This window comes from Lagenorhynchus albirostris, chromosome 14, assembly GCF_949774975.1.
Source record: "Lagenorhynchus albirostris chromosome 14, mLagAlb1.1, whole genome shotgun sequence".
Taxonomy (NCBI): Eukaryota; Metazoa; Chordata; class Mammalia; order Artiodactyla; family Delphinidae; genus Lagenorhynchus; species Lagenorhynchus albirostris.
The window spans coordinates 42,455,139-42,473,766 of record NC_083108.1 but is presented as its reverse complement, the minus strand read 5'-3'; the positions used below and the strand labels follow the sequence as shown (position 1 = coordinate 42,473,766).

General features: G+C 37.3%; 1 long non-coding RNA gene across 2 annotated transcripts; it reads left to right on the top strand.

Annotated features, from left to right (window-relative positions):
• The first annotated feature begins 8,912 nt into the window (after window positions 1-8,912).
• LOC132504242 (uncharacterized) lies at window positions 8,913-15,079 on the top strand. Of its 2 annotated transcripts, none has more exons than XR_009534803.1 (4): window positions 8,913-9,194; window positions 10,120-10,448; window positions 11,277-11,329; window positions 12,246-15,079. It is a non-coding gene; the product is annotated as an uncharacterized LOC132504242 (long non-coding RNA). The 2 variants fall into 2 exon arrangements; XR_009534804.1 differs by having other exon boundaries at window positions 10,069-10,448.
• Window positions 15,080-18,628: the final 3,549 nt, after the last annotated feature.

Here is an 18,628-nt window from a genome sequence, read left to right as displayed (position 1 = left end):
GCCTAGTTAGGAAAGAGAAAACAGGAAGTAGGAATTAAGAGGGCAACCCCAGAGAAAAGATGGCTCAGATTGGGTATATTTGGCTGACAGCTGTGCCCCAGGGAAACACCAGATGAGTCAATCAAGTGCTACAATCTGACTAGAGAGCAGCAAGTAAAGAGATCTTGATCACAGTTGTCAGAGGCAAAGGCAGCAAACATTACAAGAGAGGTGCTTGTTAGCCCAGGAGGTTGGCTAAGATTTTTCTCTAATACTCAACAAACACATTCAGGAAAGCTGGAAGGGTGCTCACTGGAATGAGTCTTGCCTGACAGCCCCGGGAAGAAATAAAGGATTATGTGAAAGAAATAAGCTTTGTAGACTATATTCTACAGAAATTATGAATCTTGCAATCATAATTACATATAAAATTGGCAGTTCACTCAGATTTTAATATGCCTTTGTGGACTTCTGCTTGCCCTGTATGCCTTAAGGAGAGGTGAGGATGAGAATTCAGCCACTTGGAGATATTCCATGAAATTAACTTCCTCTGAAAATGCATAGAATATGGAATAGAACGAGGTACCATCACAGCACTGACAATACATGTCATCACTGCTGTCTTGGGAGAGAGATAGCTCTATTCTAAATTAATCATTAATTTAGCCACCTTTAAGATGAATTAGCTGCGGAACACTTCTTAGTTTTTCTCTCTTGCTCACGATAGAAAAAAGGTCTAAGAAATTAGTCTGTGTACCAAAAATGAGTTAAGTTTTGAGGGCCCCAGGCTTTTTCCCAAGCTAGGGCCAAGAGTCAGAGCTGCCAACTACCACTTAAGTGTTAAAACCACCTCCCTCCCTCTGTGAAGCGTTAATGGACTCCATCCAGCTCCTGGCAGACATCTGTCTACATCACACATAAAATTAAATTAAATTGGCAGTGTCAGCAGAGAAAAGGAGATTTCATGGGTGTGGAGACAAACCAACCCTTCAGGTGAGAAGTGACTTCAGTCCTCGTTAGAGATAGTCTCCTCATGGTGAGTTCTGAGAAGCCAAACATTTTAAATGCCTTTCTCACTCTTTTCTGCCCCATAAAGAGCAGGTACCACAAATGATGCCCTCAGACCTCCTGTGATAAGAAACACATTAGATTCTACGAGCATGTGTAGCTATTGTGTAATAGCGGGGATTACACACTTATATGTTTACTTCTACTTCTGTTTTACTCAGTTAAAACTCACTTATTCTTATAAAGGCATGAGGTAAGTGGGAGTGTGTAGGTGTCAACTACTGTTATTATTTTTCCACTTTTTAAATAGAGATATCTGATACTCATCCTTGCTAAAGAAAACATGCAAAATCAAACTGGTAATCTGGTTAGCACTTTGATATATTCTAAACATTCTCTTGCAATATGACCAAGGCATTACAAATGAGCAGCGGCTCCTTAAAAATGTCGACTGAAACCTCCAATGGCATGTAAGATCCTACAGATGGTCTAAAAGGCTTTATTTCTCTTTCAAATCATGTCCTCTAAGATAGAAGCACTATAGCTAATACTGATAGTAATAATAATAATAAATACCAGTGTGTCTTTTGTATATTATCCCATTTCAGCTTTCTCTGAGACATTATCACAGTGGTATAGGCTATGCAAATTACCTTTATGAATGATGACTAATAATTTTCTTAAACAAAACTAATGGATAATATTGTTTTTCATTTTTCACTCTAAGTATAAAATTAATGCAACTATTTGGGGTGGGTGTGTGCATGTGTGTGTATGCTATGGTGTTAGAAATTTATTCTTGTTTACTCAAAGTGTATAATGGAAACTAAACCACTATACTATCGATATCATTAGGGTGATACCACTTCATCAGTGATGAGCCCAGGAATATTTTAAGATGTGTATCAATAACATTTTAGAAACCATCATTCATCACACTGAACAATCTATTGGAGTAAAAGTTATTTCAACTTCCATTGGTTATACTATAGATGGTGTTTGATAAGATAAACCTGCTATTTAGTATAAGAAAGGATTTAGATGATGCCAGGAATTTTCGGTCACACGTGCTCTTTGAGTGACACGTACCATCATGGTGTTGCGTTTTGGAGTTGAAATGTGTGGGGTTGGGGCAGGGAAGTGGTTCCAGGAAGAGAGCAAGCAGAAAGATACGAGACAGGTTGCTTTATCTTGAGAACAGAGCAGAAGCCCCATTTTCCTACTTTAGCATAAGATAAACAGCAAAAATTACTTTAAAGCAATTTCTTCAATCTCCTTCAACTGAGGTCAGATATAGTTCTTGTGATTGAAACAGCAATATTTATAGATAAGATTCTGGATATAAATTCAGGAAATTCAAAAATGATGGAACCAAGGCAGTGCCTAAAAAATGTTTTCAAAATCTTAGAAATCAGCTGATTAAAATTAAAATTCTGTATCAATACATATTCTACAATCTACAAATCTCAACTGAAAATGATTCCCTCGCTATCATCAACTGGAAGAAAATCTAAGAAGCTTGTCTTTGAATTCCTTCAAAAATAGAGAAAACCATAGTTATCTCTATTCCTAGCTATCTTCTCCACAAGTCACAGTTTTTTGAAGCCCAGGATAGCTGCTGTCTGCCCTGATCAGTTCAGTAAGTGGCATAAGGAAATTTGAGGAACTGTAGTTTTAAGAATGAAGGGACCGTATCAGTAAAGTAAAACTAAGGTCACCAAAGTCACCGCATATCATTTTACCTTATCGTTCTTAAAGAGATTAAAATACCATTAAAAAGTGAACCATCAAAGAATCACCTTAGGAAAAAAAAATCTTTTTTTTTTTTTACATCTTTATTGGAGTATAATTGCTTTACAATGGTGTGTTAGTTTCTGCTTTATAACAAAGTGAATCAGTTATACATATACATAAGTTCCCATGTCTCTTCCCTCTTGCGTCTATTTTTTATCAATCAAGTTATCAATTCCATTCCTTAGACATTAATTAAAATCTCACATACATTATCAAAGAAATTACTTTTTTCACTAGAATTTTGAGATGACATTTTTACCAACTTTCCCCAAATCTGTACTTTAGTATCTTTATTATTAACTTTTCACTAACTTGTTATCTTTTCTAAACTGACTTATGCCTATCCATCCCATATGCCACTGGGCTCACTAAATACAGACACTAGCTGCATCTCATTAATTTCTACAAGGAATTTGGCTCTAAAGGTGTTGTTACGCTTATTATTGGTAATATAAAAAAAATAGCAAGAAACAAGGAAAAAAATCTTTGTTATAGTTTTGTTTTTCTATTGTGATGATATGAGGTGTTTTACCATTTATTGGAAAAAAAATCATTTCTGGAATAAAAGTCAAAGAAACTATACCACATTTCAGGGAACTTGTAATAATGTGGCTCTAAACCCTGGTTTTAAAAGCCTGGGAGGTTGGAGAGGAGGCGAGGAGGAAGTTTGTCCCAGTTTTCCACATGCAGAATGATGCAGCAGGGCTTCCCTGGTGGCGCAGTGGTTGAGAATCTGCCTGCTAATGCAGGGGACACGGGTTCGAGCCCTGGTCTGGGAGGATCCCACATGCCGCGGAGCGACTGGGCCCGTGAGCCACAACTACTGAGCCTGCGCGTCTGGAGCCTGTTCTCCGCAACAAGAGAGGCCGCGATAGTGAGAGGCCCGAGCACCGCGATGAAGAGTGGCCCCTGCTCGCCACAACTAGAGAAAGCCCTCGCACAGAAACGAAGACCCAACACAGCAAAAATTAATTAATTAATAAACTCCTACCCCCAACATCTTAAAAAAAAAAAAAGAATAATGCAGCAAAACAGTGCTGTGAATAAGCCAACATGACTCCTGAACATATTCAAAAATGTCAATTAAAAGAAAAAAAGCCTTAAGGTAAATCTCTGCTATAATACGTCGGTTAGTTTCTTTAACATCCAGTTTGATTCACTGGACTTTAAAATGAATTGAAGAAATTATCAAACAGTTAAAGTTTAGGAAAATGATATCTAATGTAGAATTATAAAATGCGTCTTCATTATTTAACCTAGAAAAGGTTAACAAATGACAGGACCTGCTTGAAGTATATGAAGGAGTGTAAATGTCATAAATATATCATTAGAGGAAATTTTAGACTTTTTCCAAATCCATATCCTGGCTAGCCATCACTCCCACTTTGACAGTGAGAGGTGCTGAGTCCAGTGAGCTGAAGCTGCTTGTTCAAAACCAGAGATATTTCATGAGAGATCCAGAGATTAAAAACTCAAGCATCCTGTCCCCTTCTTATACTTTTTTTTTTTTTTTTCTGTACGCGGGCCTCCCACTGCTGTGGCCTCCCCCGCCGCAGAGCACAGGCTCCGGACGCGCAGGCTCAACGGCCATGGCTCACGGGCCCAGCCGCTCCACGGCATGTGGGATCCTCCCGGACCGGGACACGAACCCGCGTCCCCTGCATCGGCAGGCGGACCCTCAACCACTGCGCCACGAGGGAAGCCCCCTGTCCCCTTCTTAAGGCATGAAAATGAGGTAATTTTATGGATTTTTCAACAAATATACCAGGATCTACTATTTAATGAATGTTTGCATCAAAGTAATTGCTTCAGAAAGCTGGAATAATGGCATCAAACTTTTTTTTTTTTTTGGCCGCACTGCACAGCATGGGATCCTAGTTCACCGACCAGGGATGGAATCCACGCTCCCCTGCAGAGGAAGCATGGAGTCCTAACCACTGGACAGCCAGGGAAGTACTGGCATAGAACATTTTTTAAAGTACTTCTTTTAAAACTATTTGTAGACTCAATTTACATGTCACAAAAGAGACTTACTGTATAATTTTTATTCTAAAACATTTGCTTAGACCTAAAAATGCATCACTCAGCTTAAATTATAGAACTAATCCAGAAACTTGTTTCTGAATGATTTTTGGTCATGGTTAAAATTAAAATCCACCTTAAAGGACAGAAATTTGTCACCAGAAACTTTAGTGCAAGCTTTGAAATTAATTGCAGAGGAGTCTTAAAATACTGAGAGATGCGGCCAACAATGTATAACAATTGGGTAGTTTTCCAATATGAATACACTGAAGGAACATCACTAATTTTCTATGTATATTTGTGTATTAATCAAATTAGCCATATCAAGGAGAGGAAGAATATTGAGTAGTGAATATTTCTTCTTTTGAATATTTCCCTTAATTATGTTACACTATTAACATTAATTTTTAAATAAATCTTTTTTTAAAGACCATTCCACTTATTCATTTAAATGCTAAAATCCTTTGACAATCTGTAAGCTACACCAGTAGAAATGTGATAATCTTTTCACACTCTTTAACTTTGCAGCAGTATTGTAGTCATAGAGAGTTAGACAATACTTAAGATGGCAATATAAGTATATGCTTTGAACACTGCCATCCATCACTGCCATGTTCCTAACACATATAAAGTATACTTTTTAAAAAGGAAAGTAAAAATACATGAATGTGCTAAAAAATTAGATAAATGTAATTGTGGACATAGAAATAAGGACATTGTCTAATGGATAGCTGAGGTGCAGTAGAGGTCTTCCCTTATTTTGGAAAAGACTAGAAGTACAAAATAATTCTAGACTTTCTTAGAAAAAAGATTTGTGTGTGTGTGTGTGTTAAAATTTGAAGATAAATACTAAAACTATAGATATGTAACTCTTGCTTCTAGAAGCCCTATATGAGGTAGAATATTGGAGTCTGGTTAACTGCCTAAGTTTGGATGCTGTAGTAGGAACACCCACCACCTTTAAAATGAGGCTTAAAAATTTCAAATTACTGCCTAGAATGAAGACTTATATAAAGTCACTAGGGAAGTTGGGAGAACAGACACACTTTTGCAGTCAGTAATGGGCTGAGACATCTCCTAGCTTAGTAACTAGATCAGCATGTTGCTAGGAACAGCACAAAAGCCATAAACCATGAATATATGCCCTGATTTGGCCTGAAGCTCTCCAGGTCATCTCAAAACTGCAAAAAACAACAACAACAACAACAAAAAAAACCCATAAAGGGTCAATAGAGGGAAAGGGTGAGAATAAATAAGCATTTTAGTGAGTTCACAGATCAAAATTCCAAAACAAACACATGTTTAAGCAAACGTGGCAGTAAGAAAGACAATGAACAAAATCAACAATCAGAAATGTAACTATTCTGGATAAAATAAAAATGTAAGAGCAATCTGTAAATAACTTTAAAATAAATATGATTAGGATATTCAAAAAGATGAAAGAAGAAACTCCTGATTGAGTAAGAAATCATGAAGCCAAATATGGCAGAAATGAGATAAGAACAGAAATATATGCAAGTGTAGATTTGAGAGTCCAAATATAAATAGGTATGACAATAAAATAAATAGAGCTTGTCTTGAAAAATCCTTATCAATTTGACTGTAGTAGTCCCATTGAATCATAGAAAGTAAGTTTATTTTCCTTGTCTTCTTTTACCAAACCTTAACTCATCCTTAAAAAAAGAAAAATTAGAGTCAACTATGTCAATTGATTATATGATGTTCTAATTGTAAAATATATTTACATCATATACGGAGGAGTAATACTTAGAATTTGTAGAATTATAGCACTGAATTATTCCTTTTCAAGTATTTAAATTTTTATTCAACAAAATCCAATTCATGTTGTACATGGAATAACATGCATTACATTGTGAATATAAAGGGTAGTTCTAAATAAAAAGTTTAATTATTGTTGAAAAATTAAGCATTAATATTTGTAAATGAATATAATACTTGCTAAATAATATAGTGTTGATTCCTGACTGATTCCTGTTGACTCCTGATTATATAAAATAATATCTCAGATATTATTTTATATAATAAGTGTTATATAATTATACCATGGTCTTATTGTGGATAGTTGCGTAAATCATATTAATTTTTCCTGCCCTTGAAGGAGTTGATTTCTTTTCATAACAATCTTGTACATTAATTGTTAAGAGCACAAGCTTTGGAGACTATTTGAATTTTAGGTTTAAATTATATATTTGAAATGTGAATCCATCAGGATAAAGCCAGGAAACAGAAGCCACTTTAAGTCTCTCAAGTAAAGGAAATTAAAGAAGGAAGTTGGACAGAGCTGAGAAGTCAATCTACAAGGCTATTTAGAGATTAGCAGCAATAGCAAGCAGCTCCCTCCCTGATGGCTGGAGAGACTGTGGGGAGGGCATGGTGCTTCCAAGAATTTAGAAGCCTAGTGGGAACTAGAACCATGGAAGCGATGCCAGGCAGAACTGAGACCTTGGAGAGAAGCCCATGTGGTGGTAGATAGAACCAAGGAGGAGAAGCAGCTGTTTCTGGAGATGCCCCAGGAAGCAGAAAGAGAAGAGGAGAAATATACTAACTTCTCCCCTTCTCCCACCCTCCCACATTCCACAAGTACCTCCCATTGGCCACCTCTTGCAGAAGTCAGAGGACAGGAAGCCTGGGAACTGTAGTTCTCTGTCGTGCAGAGCAAGGAAAGGGCAGGAAATATAGATTTGAAGAAAAACAGTATACTTCACATCTTGAATATTTTCATCTTTTTCACCGTGAAATGAGCATTGTAATCCAGTGTTGTTGTAAACGTATGCATTTAAAGCACTGAGCAAAGTGCCTGCCATATTGCAAGCTCTCAATAAATGTGAAGTATTTTAATGATAGACTAGAGTCCCTGTGATAGACTTAAGTCCCTGTGTTGTTTAAAATCTTAATCTAATCTTTATTGTGCTTTGGTCTCTGTTTATGCTCTTTAAATTATAGCCTCATACTCCAGAAGTAGTCCTCCATCCTTCCTCTTTAGAGCAGATATGACCTCCTTCTCTTCAACTCCAAAATTCTTATCAAAGTAGTGTTGATGGTTTCATGGGTCAAATGATATTTAGAATTTCTATTTGGGTTTGAGAAATAATTTAAAAATTATTTCAGAATAATTTTCTTGAGTGTCTATGATATGTCATATTTGAGACTTTAAATACTGTATCTTATTTAATCCTTATCATATCTACTTCATATATGATGTAGGTATTATTATCACCATTTAAGAGATGAGAAAGGAAAAGATCAGAGGTAAAATTATTTGCTTGGAATCATAATATAACCAGAGCTGCTGTTGAAATCCAGGTTTGCTCAACTTCAAGGCCCATACTTTGACCACTATGACACCTAGTGCCTTCCTACTACATTGGCCCATTTTTTCAATTTTCATATACCAAATTATCATGGGAATGCAGTTGTCACTTAAAATGTTTCATAATCCAATTCTTTTCATTCATTCCTTCAACAAATATTTCTTGAACACTATGTGACAGGCACTCTTCTGAATGCTGGAGTTTGCAGTCTAGCTGGGGAGAGACAAGAAACTGGTGTCTTCATTTTCCCTTGCTGTGTAACAAATTACCACTAACTTAGTGACTCAAGACAACACACATTTATTATCTCATAATTTCTGTGGATCAGAAGTCCCAACGTGGCTTAACTGAGTTCTCTGATTAAGGTCTCACACAACTGCAATCAAGGTACAGACTGGGCCTGGCTCAGGGCTTTTCCACGCTCATGTGGTTGTTGGCGGCATTTACTTCCTGCAGGTATGGAACTTCAGGGGTTATTGATCTGCTAGAAGCTGCCTGAAGTTCCTTGCTACATGGCTCTCTCCAGGGGGGTCTCTCAAAACACAACAGCTTGCTTCTTCAAAGCCAGAAAAAATAAAGTCTCTCAAGCAAGTCTGCTAAAGAAATGGAATCTTTTATAATGTACCCTAAACCCAAGGACGACATTCCATCCCCTTTGCAATAAAAGGTGACCTCCCATCACTTTTGCCATATTCTATTGGTTGGAAGCAAGTCAGAGGTTCTGCCCATACCCAAGGGGAGGAGATTATACAAAGGCATAAATATTGGGAGACGGGGATGACGGGGGCTTCCTTGAAGTCTGTCTGCCACACCTGTAAATAAATACACGAGGATAACATCAGATGGAAATGACTACTCTGCAGAGAATCAAACTACGGTGTTTCGATTGCAACTTGGTGTCTCGTGATTGAATGGGCAGATAAGGCCTCCTTGAGGAAGTGGCATCTGAACTGAGATCTGAATGCCTAGAGGAAGCCAGCTAGTCTGGCTGTGTTAACAGTGAGACCGGCTGGAGAGCAGTGGATGACAGGGAAAGTGGTATGAAATGAAGTCAGACAGGTAAGCAGTGGTTAGGCCATGTATGGATTTACAAATGGACATATTTCTTCTCTATGCTATTATTAGAAGGTTTGAAGTAGTGTGAAGGTGTGATCTAGTTATATATATTTTTTGAAAGGTCACTTCAATTGCTGTAATGAAAATAGATCCTAGGAATTTACGAGTAGAAGTAAGAAGAGCAGCAGAAAGCCATCATGTAGTCTGGGGGTTAAGCAATGAGAGGTTGGACCGGGGTGATAGTGGTGGAGATGGGGAGAGGTAGATGGGTCTGAGAAATGGACCTGCTGATATACGAGATGTGGGATATGAGCAACAGAGAAATCCAAGGAAAACTCCTTGTTCTTTATTCTTACTACCTTGATAAAGATAATCTTGTGCGATCCGGCTTTACTTCAAGAATAAATTTCAGTTTATGTCCAGATAATCACCTCCTTGTGTTAACTGTTGTTGCATATAGTTCTTTCATCCATTTATTGGGAAGTTGTTTTATCAAGGAGCAACCTCAGATCTCACTGGTCCACATCTAGTCTGACTGCTTTAGGCAACTCTCAGATAAGTACAGATGTTACCCTCAGTCACATCTAGTGAAACTTTCTGATATGCTTTGCTTATAAAGTTAGAAAATGCGTGAAATACAAATTTCAAATGACACTATCCAGTGTGGGAGAGTGAATAAATTTTCTTAAGGATGATTTCTTGTTAAACTAATTATTTTGGGTCATTGCCTTAAGATGAGTCAAGAACCACATACAGAAAATGAAGTAACAGAGTTTTTTGTTTGGGTTATGGTTTAATAAAAATACAACTTTAATTTTTGGTCTCCCAGCAACCTTTTAAAATATAATCATTGGCTATAATCTTACCCTAACTCTAGATGAAATTGGGGCAGTTCCCATGAGCCTTTTGTTTATTCTTGGATGAACAGATCCTTAAGTCACAACATCATCACAAAATACAGTCCCGGGCTTCTCTGGTGGCGCAGTGGTTGAGAGTCCGCCTGCCGATGCAGGGGACACGGGTTCGTGCCCCGGTCCGGGAAGATCCCACATGCCGCAGAGCGGCTGGGCCCTTGAGCCATGGCCGCTAAGCCTGCGCATCCGGAACATGTGTTCCGCAACGGGAGAGGCCACAACAGTGAGAGGCCTGCGTACCGCAAAAAAAAAAAAACCACTCCCAATTTAGAAATCAAAACGTCACAGAAAAAAGTATATATAAAACAAATAGGAGAATCAATTCTTCAATATTCACTCAAAGGTAAGTCCTCTCCCCTTTCCCAGCTGAGGCCTCTATAGTTGGCCACCTCTGTGCACAGGGGGTGCTTTGGCTTCTGCTCTGATATCCTTCGTCCATCCCTCATTCTCTAGCGGGTGTTTGAACCCCCATCAGGGATGAAGTAGAGGAAGGGAGGAGAGATGAGAATTCGGACTTGGCTTGGTGGACTCACTCTCTTGGCCTGGCAGTTCTTCTCTTATAAGTGCTTTCAAGAACGATACGGGGGTTCCCTGCAGGTGCCTGGGTGTTGGCTCAGGACACAGGCAAAGGCCCAACTTCACTGGTGGCCCCTCCAACCCAGGCACACATTGCTGGCGTCCTTCCCTCTCCCAGGAGCTCCAGCCAAGCTCCCTCTCCACATGGGCCACACATTGTCCACAGGAAACACATGGGTACCTGCTGGCATGACATAACCTGAGCTATTCCAGCTCAGCCAGCCTGGCTATCCCACTGAGCAGTCAGCCTTCCCTGCCCTCCCTGTGTCCTGGGCTAAAGTCACAGCCCAGGCGTGGCCTCGAGTAGCGAAACAAAGATATCACTCAAGAAGTCTAAATCACTCTTGTTATTAATGTGTACCAAAACTTTGTCAATACTATTAGTAATCCAGAATGGTAAATATTTTGATGTAAATAGGATCTATGTATCTAAATTAGATTAGTTTAGAATATTCAAATTATCTTTCTCTCTCTCTCTTCATATATACGTGTGTGTGTGTGTGTGTGTGTGTGTGTGTGTGTGTGTGTAAAACTCTTAAATAAACCCAGATTGGAATTTTTTTTTATTTCTGAGCTCATTCTCTCTCATCCACAGCTTATTTGTATCAGAGAGTTGGATTATATTGTTAAGGTTCCCAGAGACAACAGGTAGGATCTTGCCTTCAGCCTACGGGGCAACTACATTCCTTGTTTTGCCAGCGCTGCTGATTGAAAGCAGGGCCCTGGATTAAAGGCAGAACACACCCTCGGCTCTTAAAACATCAAAATGAGCAATGGAGCACTCTTTCAGTCAGTGTTTTCTTAGATCTCAATGAATTTGGATTCTCTTTATGATTTCTGAAAAAAATATTAGATAAACATTTTTATCAAGAAGGTCAATGAAAAAATGTTTAGCCAATAGAAATAGAAAACTAACTTAATATGAGACATTTATAGACAGAGAAGTAAGAATGCCACCACCCCTGGCCTCACGTTCACTATTTCACAACTGTTTGTAGTCCCACAGCTTGCCTGTACTTGCTTGTTACACTTTCAGGAGATGGTCCACTTCTTAAAGTATTTACTCTTGTTCATATTGCCTTAAGAAAAACCAGTAGAATTCTAGTTATAGTATTTATAGATAATGTACAATATTATTTCCTCCCTTTGCCAACTTTGTATAAACCATGAATATCTACAAATACAGAGAAGAGAGAGAAGAGGCAGAGTACTGGCCATGGACAGAACTCCAAAGGGACTGCAAACTGACATTGACCCTGGCGTGTACTTATCACTTTTAGTCATGTTAGTAATCATGCTAATTTGGATTTGCTCACTATCTCAGGAGTGAGTGAACATACCACACACACACTGTCAGAGCTTGCTGCTCAGATTCTGAGATCCCCCATGGGAGGATCTCAGGAGGAAAGAAGGTATTTAATCAGTCATTCTGAGTTCTACTGCACAGATGACTCTTTAATTGTGTGAAGCCTCCAAAGGTTACAAAACAATATTTTAATTAAAAATTTTAAGAGAACACTCACCTTTGCTTTCATTCATTCACGCATTCATTCATTCAACACAGGTTCCTGGAATGCCTAGATCTATAAACACTTGGTGAGGAGTGGAAGATACGATGATGAACAAGACATTCTCTGCTACCATGGAGCTCACTATCCACTGGTTCACTCATACCACAGCCTTTATTGAGCACCTATCACATGCCAGAAAATGTTCTAAGTGCTGGGACACAACAGAGAACAGACAGAAAATAAACAATTTTTTTAAATGTTGTAATTTTAGGAATTGATATGTCCTATGAAGAAAATGAAGTAGAGGAGGTGATGGCAGGTGCTATTTTTAGATTGATCACAGAAGTGATGTTGAGAAAAGACCTCCATGATTAAAACAGTGAGTCAACCAATTTTCCTGTGGAAGAGCATCCTGGGCAGAGAGAATACAAAACATAAGATCTAAGTAAAGGGACAATGGACCATTTCTTCTGAAGCTTGACTACGTTTTGAAGGTCATATGAACAATTTCCAACTTCACTATGTTCAAATTTAAACCAAGTTGCCATTAAGTCCACCACACACAGTCAACACTAACACATGTTTTGTACACTGAGCTTAAAGTTTGTGCAGCTTGATACCTCATGCTTTTCTCTGCTTGTTCGTTTGTTTGTTTGCTGAGATTTGTATGTACCTATCATGCCTGAAATCTCTAGGACAAATGCAAATCATTCAAATGTATCACTAGTCTATAATTTTTTCTTGGAGACAAGTCCACTAGAGTACTCTGTCCTCCTCTGACCTGAATGGTTTGCTCTCCAGGCTGGACACTCACTTATCGTACTGGGTCTTCCTTTCACCAGCATCCTGAGCATTTTCTTCTCTCCTGTGTTGGATCTCCTGATTTCTGGTCCCACGTCATCCTCTTTCTTAGATTAGTTCTCATCATAGTGAATAATATCCTCTACTAGCTTACTATGAAAGGACACATGAGAGCAAAAAAATGAGATGTTGGATATCTGAAGAATTCTCTATTCTACCCTTATAGTAGACTAACAGTCTAGCCAGGAATAGGATTCCAAGTTAGTAGTCATTTCCCCTAAGAATTTCAAGGGCACATCTCCACTGTTTTCTAGCTCTCAAGGTTGCTGAGAAGTTTGATGCCATTCATTCATATTTAAGAACAAGGCAATGAAAAGCTGAATAGAAGTTCAGTGTGTGTGGATAGAATTTATCAAATTATAGACATTGTTAGAGAGTATCCATCTAGGAAATTAAATTCAAGTACTCCCGAATCTCAAGGACTCTAAATCTTTGGTGGGGAGATAGAGCCGGTAAATTTTTTCCAGGGAAGAATCTTCTCCCATTTTCCTACCTTGGAGAAATATTGCTGGCAGTCAACATCTCTGAGCTAATGAAGGAAAAGGGTTAGGATGTAACCATTCAGAATGTAGATGTTTACTTAACCCCCATTTTCAGCATGGAGGTGACTGCAAGTCCAAAGTCTCTCTAGTTGAACCTCTCCAGAGAGTAAAGGCTAATCTTCTTCTTGGGTAAAGGAGGGTTATCCATCACCTCTGAAGGATTTCGAAGATGCAGTATTAACTACTTGAAATATTGACCCTTACCCTTGTTTTCTCTCCATTTGCGTCTTTCTCCAATCCTTGAGGCCTTGGGGTTTTGAGGAATGAATTCATCTACTTCTGGTTTCAACTCTCAAAGATCTGCTGATTCAAATACCCCTTGTTCATCTGATGTTTTCATTCTAAAACATAGTTGAAATTGTTTGCTTACTCTCTATTTTATCCTTGTACGCTGACAGTTGTTTTAATCCCATTAGGTTGTTTAAATCATTTGAGTTTGATTTGGGGTGTATTTAACCTGCAGTATCTAACTAGAAACTCCCTCGAAATGTTTTCCCCACAATTCAATTCCTTTCCACAAAGAATTTCTTATAAATAGAATTTTATTCATCTCATTTCATCTCATCTCATTTCATCATTGTGCAAAATTAAGTGGAAGTTATAAAAAGAAAAGGCTAATGTGAGAGATAAGAAGCCTACATTTCATAAACTTCATATGTTTGAGACAGAGATGGAGATTGCTAGGTCTACCAGAAGCTATATCTCTTTACTTTCAATCTGATGCTTATTGGATTTAAGCCAGTTGAATATACGAACAGTTATAAGGTACAAGAATAAACTTAAAGGATATGGTTTAAATGCTGAAAATGCTAAAAATGCTAAAAATGGTGTTTCACAAAGTGTAATTAAGGATTTTACAATGGAACTCTTTCTGTAATATATGTCTATTATTAGTCTTTAAAGAATTTGAGTTGTAGAAAGTTCCAGTAACATAGGAACAAAACTATAGAACTGCCCAAACAATTTTTAGGCCTCCATCTTAAATTTAAGAGCCATAAAGAAATAAATAGCTACTCAATTAGAAAGGTTATAAAGTATTCAGTAACACCAAAGTTCTTCTGATATTTTCTGAAACTCTCTTGATCTACTTATTTCTTTTTCAACTGTATTATAACTCTTCTCTATCAAAACTTGTTTTCATTTTTTAAAAATTATTATTCATGTTACACCTTACTGAAAGTACAAATCAATGTTTTACCTCTTGCCCTTAAAAAAAAAAATCAGGCATGCTTAAACAGTTAGAAAATATTTGAGAGAACAATGTGGTGTAATAAAGAGGATTAAATATTGCTGACTGAAAACAAATATGTATTCTCTTTGCCAAAATCCCACTAAATAAAATTTTGAACAGCAATCCTGGAAGCCAGAAGATAATGGAGCAATATATTTGAAATTCTAAGGAAAATTAAGTTCTAACTTAGAATTCTATATCTAGTCATACAATCAATTAAGTGTGAGAGTAAAATAAAGACATTTTCATAATGTCAAGTCTCAAAATGATTATTTCCAATGCGCCTTTTCTCAGAAGCTTCTCTCTTCAAGGAATAAATCAAGAAGTAGAAATCATGAGACCTGGGGAACAAGAGATCCTACAAAGGAGAAGAAGCAGAAAATGCTAAGAGTAAGAAGGAAGTGGTGTCCTAAAACTAATCTGATAAGAACAGCCAGATCAAACTGGAGCTGAGAGAGAATACCCCAGGAGGGAAACTAAAAAGACAAAGTCAAACCAATGAACAAATAAACAAAGAAAAAAACCTGAGTGAATGATTATCGAAGTTTTCAGAGTTCTGTGAAAATACTGGGAATTAACGAAAAGTACATAGAAATCGAAGCAGTGAGACAATTGCTAACGAACTCCAAGGGAAATGGAAAATTGCACACGAAAAAGGAAACGTGACCATAGTATGCTATGTGGTTTAGCTGTGAACAATACAAACATAGAATAATGGAAGCACTGAAATTTCTTCTTACCCCAGATTATGGGATAGCTGCATTGGGAGGTTGCGTTGAGAGAAGAATGTATTGAAACAGGGTTGTTGTTGGGTTTTTTTTTTTCCATTTGTTGGTTTTAAAGAGAGCTAAATGATCATGTCATCTTCCATAAAAGGAATTTAATGGATTAGGTCTCAATTTTTTAACTGAAGAGTACATTTAAAATTGGAAAGAAATCCTAGAAGCAGCAGAACTGCAAATGAGTTGCTTTTGGTAGGCAGGTCAGGAATGGGTAGGGATTGGGCATGAGATTGCTAATATTTCTCATGAACACTTTGTCATTTTATTTGACATGTTAAAGAATATTGGTGATTTTTTTTTTTAATGAGTAGGGACCACCTAGATTTAAATCTTTGCCCTGGTCTGGTTATTCAGTAGCCTAAACAAGTTTACCGAGTCCTCTGAACTTCACCCCCATAATTAGAGGGTAGTTTTTAAAACAAAATAAGGAGTCTCCAAATACTTCTTTCCTTGGCACTCAGGCATGTTTTAAGCATATTTTCTAAACCCAGAAGCTCCAAATTTTTGACAAGTCACAGCATGACCTTATCTTCTTCCCATACCAAGGGTTCTAAAGATTCGTGCTCAATTAGACTTCCACCTCCCCCGCCACCGCCCCCAGCCCCCTGTTCAATGGATTCTGCAGAGCCTGAGGAAAAGGAAAGCCCCAAGTGAACCCATAACTCTTAAGAGATTTATTTCCCAGACAAGAAGGGGAATTTCCAGGCATCTTGGATTTCCTAGGATTTTAGAGATTCTCAAGTCTCAAGTTTCAATATGAGTCCTTGCAACAATTCTGAATGAGCAGTAGAAGGGACGGCTGTACATGCCCAGGGCTGGGAGGATGGCAGATTAGCTCACTTATGGCACCGTGTGTCTATTGGGGAAAGAAGAGTGTGATTTCTTCTTAACTCAAATTTATATCTATGTATCTAACAGATGTTTTTACAAGAATGTTTAAACCTTTTATTTCACATTTTAAAAGATTGAATATATTTTCCGATTTAATAATTCTTAAACTAGTACTTTTGGAAATTTGTATATGAATAAAGTAGAAATAGAAGATTGTTTGAAGCGAATGGTGTTTGAGCACTCAGCTGTTTTTCTGTCTCATTAGCTATTTACAAAGCAAACTGCACCTCCTTAACAGTTCTCACTCTGAAAACAGATCCACATTCTTCTCTTATCAGGGGCTGGTGCCTTACACTCAACTTAATGTTCAACTAAAGTAACTCACACTTGTTTTACTTATTTCACATGCTTTACTTTCTCTGGGAAAGAGAATGCACATTGAGCTGTGCTGAGTATTCATTTTATTCGACTGTGTTTAGATGTTTTATACTTATAAACACACACAATTATAGACTGTTTCCAACCTATTTAACACTTATGAATGGATGTAGCAACTGTCTGCTTACCACCTTATGGTTTTAAAGTAAGTAATCTCCCATTAAAACAAATTAACCAAAAGAAGTAATTATACATATATCAATTTATATTTGTGTATAATGAGTCCTAAATTTTAAAAGTATTAATTGACTCTTTTATTCTCATTAGCACCTTGATTTTGGGCAAAATTTCAAATTAAGAGGGTTCAACCCCTATTACTCTAGTAGAGACAATCATTTCTCCTTCTACCGCTGGTTAGTGGGTTTTTAATTGTCTAAAATTTTAATGTAAATCTTGAACTATAGCAGCCTCCAGGGAGTGTCACGGTTTAGATTTGGGGTTGCTATTTCCAGTCAGTCAAGAACAGAGTCCTGAGCCAAAATGAACCGTGTGGAGAGCTCTGACTTTATCTTTACTATTGCATTATATTCCCTCACCAAAATCAAACAAACAAAAATGTGGTTTTGTTTTTACTGTGATTTACATAGAGGAGAATGCATAAATCTTAATTGCATAGTTCAAATTTTGACATATGTATGTACCCAAGTAACCAACATCCAGATCAAGATATAGAGAAACATGTTTATCGTTCTAGAAAATTTCTCCACGCCACTTTCCAACCAATAGCCCTCCCTTTCTCCAGCAGTAACTACTTTTCTGATTTCTATCACCAAAAATTAGTTTTGCATATTCTTTGCATGAATTTGATACGAATAAAATTATAAAGTCTATACTCTATGGTGTCTGGCTTCTTTCGATCAATACTTTTTGAGATAAATACAAGGCCTGAAGTTTGAAAAAAGAGAAGTAAAAATGGCTTTTCTTCACAGATGGCATAATTATGTGTGTAAAAATCTTAAGGCATCAGGAAAAAAAGCCTATAAATACTAAGAAAGTTAGTCAAGAGCTACAAAGTCATCATATAAAAATCACTGTATCTCACTACGCCTTCTGAATATCTTTATGGTTGATTAAGAAATTATTTGCCGGAATAGAAGTATTCTTTAACAAATAGACACCCAGGGACACACACAAACATAACTCCAAAACAAACATGATTAACAAGGTGAAAAAAGATCTAAAATATCCCTAAAGCCTAGTAAGGAATCAAGGTTTTTAAAAAGAAAGTGCCAGGCAATGCATAGAAGAAAGCGTTTAACTCTTGTATCCATTCGTTTGTCCTTCTTGAGGAACCTTTCACTTATATATACGTATCCTTATTTCTCTGTGAATACAATTTTTAAAAATGAAGTTGCAAAGTATTTGACAGAGAAAGATCAACTGGAAATGGGACCTTGTGCTTCTTTCCTTTGTTTATAAACCCGAAGATTCTCTCATGAGTAAAGAATTAAATGAAAACATTTAAATTGTCTTAAAAACGGAACTACCTCTGCACACTTGGTGTGTGTGTGCACATAAGCACACGTTCTGTCTTTAGAAGGTATTAACCCTCACAAAGGATAACTGGTCAAATGAAACAAGTGCAATACTTAAATAGATGTAATCCAGTTAAGTAAAGTTTAAAGGTTAGTCGTAGACTATGTACAAAACAACGTTACCAGATAATTTGCTTTTCTACAGCTAACTGAATACAATGTAGAGGATGACTATAGACGTATTTATTTTGAAATTTCCAGTGCTAGACACTCTGC